Source organism: Meles meles, chromosome 6 (genome assembly GCF_922984935.1).
Source record: "Meles meles chromosome 6, mMelMel3.1 paternal haplotype, whole genome shotgun sequence".
Classification (NCBI taxonomy): Eukaryota; Metazoa; Chordata; class Mammalia; order Carnivora; family Mustelidae; genus Meles; species Meles meles.
Window position 1 is genome coordinate 129,661,452 of NC_060071.1, and position 3,018 is coordinate 129,664,469.

A 3,018-nucleotide genomic window follows, 5' to 3' on the forward strand; every position below is an offset into this window, starting at 1 on the left:
GAATGGAGAAGGAGCAGAAATGATAGCACTGCTCTGCCAGTACTCTATCATTGCTCCAGGAGAATTTACAGTGGGCAGAAAGCTGTATGACTGGCCAGTATCTGGTCCCAGGCTCAGGAAAGCCTGCCTGTTTTGGGAAAAGAGGGAGTATCATATTAGCTCCAAACTTCTATAGGGCAGCCACTTCCAACTGCACTTTCTCACCTAGGCCAAGGTCTGGTGTGAAAGCTTCAGGTTTCCCAGGAGAGTTCAGTGCTTTAACGGGAAACTGGTTAAAAACTGACCTGCAGGGGAAACTCAGGCATAAGGCTGATGACATACAGCCAAGAGAAGCTGGGAATGGGGAAAGCCATCCCCCAACCTAGCACCCTGTGCAGCCCCAAGTCCTCTCAAGATCCATCCTTTTCCCTCATCCTGACCTACAGGGCCCATTCCAAAGGGGAAGAGCAAGGGTCGATTTGTCTAGATCAATCAGATGCTATCTGTGGCCCACTCCTGCCTTAGGCCTACGAGTTCTCCAGGTATAAGAAAGGAGGAATAAGGAGCCCAGTGCAGACTGGGTCATGAGAAGCAAGACCACAGCTGACTCAGCCTCAGGTGCTGGACAGAAACACCTCTAGTTTTCCAAGGTGGTTAAGTCTTCCTAAAATGGCTGCTTTTGCATTGGAATCTAGCCCAGAGGTGATGCCATAGGCTTGGTGACTGGCTCTTGTATTTGAAGTCACTGACACGAACTTGATACTGTTCTATAGAGCTCAGGACTATCTTATACATCTTGCAGCTTATCTTATACATCTTCCCAGCTGATGAGTCAGGACAGCAGGCCAGCCAGCCACTCATAGTGTGCCACGAGTTTGAGCTTCGTTTCCTATTTCCTGTGTTTCTTGCCCACATAATGTCGTGGAGCCATGACAGAGTCTTTGAAAGTCTGCAGAAGCTGTAGAACTCGTCTTGGTCTATCACCTCTATTCTGGTGCAAGCCCCACACATTAACGACTGCTGCTTCAGCTTTAAGATCTTTGCGTGGATCTTCCCCCGGGCCACAACAGTGGATGAAAAGGTCGTGTTACAAATGGGGCAGCACTGGTTCTTTTCTTTGCTTCTGCTGGTCTTCTGATCTGCATATAGCTTCTTTGTTTCCCCCTTTAACATCTCCATTCCGTGGATTGTTAAGAAAGACATTCACTTTGTTGACAGGGTTTTGTTTTTGTTTTTGTTTTTTGTTTGTTTTTTGTTTTTGTTGTTGTTGTTGTTGTTGTTTTTTGTTTTTGTTTTTGTTTTTTTGCCTGGAAGTGTGCCAGCTTCTGGGATTCAGAAATGAGCAAGTCAAGAGACACGAGTTCTGAATCACGTGCTCCACTTTCTCCCTCCCCACTGACTGGGCCCAGGACACTGCTTCCTACAGGCGGTGCGCCCTCTAGCGGTTGACGTGCGGCCCATCCCCTTCCCGTCCTCGCTGCTCTGAGCTCTTGTATGCGTGGGCCCCCGGACCCCATGGTACACAACCAAGGACACTCCATCTTTCCCGTAAGCCTGAATCAACTGGCAGCCACTCATAAACCTTGGTCTCTACTTTCTGCGTCTTTAAAAGAAAAAAATTAATATATAATAAGCACTGCCTAACAGCACCCCCACCCAACACACCCAATCATTTGACCTCCTTACAAGATCAGTATGTCAGAATAACCTGAATTCTGTTCTTCTCCTTTCTAGTTGAGGATGTGCATATTCTTTGATTTTAGTAATATAAAAATTTCCTATCTTTTCATCCTGAATAACCCATTAAAATCCATTTTCCATAAAAATTAAGGGCTTGGAATGGTAGTCATAGTCCAGGGCTGGGATAACTTCTGGAGAATAATTCTTCGCATCTCTGCCAAACCAATCTCTTATTTGTTTAAGAGGATGGAGCTCAAGAGTCTGGAAATCTAGGAAGGCTGGCTAAAATAGTGATGCAAGATAAAAATCAGGTACATCTTTAATAAAAGCTAATATTAATAATTGTCGTTTGCAAAAAACACATTATCTGCCTTAGATAATTTAATTCGTCCAGCAAATCTATGAAGAAAAACTCTATTGTTTCCAGCATCTTGCAGCTGATGAACCTATATCAGAATAACTGTGGGGTCTTGGCCATGTTACTCAGCTTCTTCAAGTTCCAGAGATAGAACCCAAGCCCAGGTTTGTCTCCCTCAAAGCCCATTCTCTTAACCACAGCAACTTCTCTTATCCATACCTAAAACACATCTGGCTTTAACAACAGGGAGTACAGGAATAAAGACATACACTAACTTCAGAAACTGACCTGTAATGAACAGCATCATGTCAGTTCCTATTACTTGTTTCCCTTACATTTCTTCAGGACTGTGAATCTTTATATCCATCTTTACTCCCTGAACTGCAATTCAGCTTTGGCTTGCCATGATTTCTTTTCCAGCTGCTAACCTGTGCACTGCGGCACTGCACGCTGTCTGGCTGTCCCATGGAGAGGAGGCTGTGCAGAGCATGGCATCTGACAAAACGCAGGACGCTTTTCTGAATGAGCATTATTCATTTCTGTCAGTTAAATTCAAGGCAGCAGCCTGCGTTTCTCTCACTGGGCTGCTAAGAAGAACTGCAGAGCACGAGGAGACATTTTAAAAATCAAAATACTGTGCTGCATTCTCCCACATTGAGAAAGGCATGTCAGTTCATCTCAGGGAGTACTCTTGGGGCAGAAGTTTTGTAAACACCCTCCAGTAGCCCCTGGGTCCTAATTTAAAATATTTCTGTTCTATTTTATGCCAGCACTTGCTATTTGGTCTCTGAACCAAACCCATGGTTTCTATTCAGTAAGGAAGGGAGGGAGAGCATGGTCATTTTGTATTTATTCTTTCTTGAACAATAGACTCAACCTTAAAGTTTCCTCAAGTTGTATAAAGGTCACGGTAGAGCAGAGTTCTCCAAAATATGATTGTTTCTATTTATAAAATATTACTGTGTTACGCATTAAACCTATTTGTGTCCCTCACATTTCCA

The 3,018-nt window shown here is 44.1% G+C and overlaps 1 pseudogene; it reads right to left on the bottom strand.

Annotated features, from left to right (window-relative positions):
* Positions 1 to 616: 616 nt before the first annotated feature.
* Positions 617 to 2,547, bottom strand: LOC123943676 (annotated as a pseudogene).
* Positions 2,548 to 3,018: the final 471 nt, after the last annotated feature.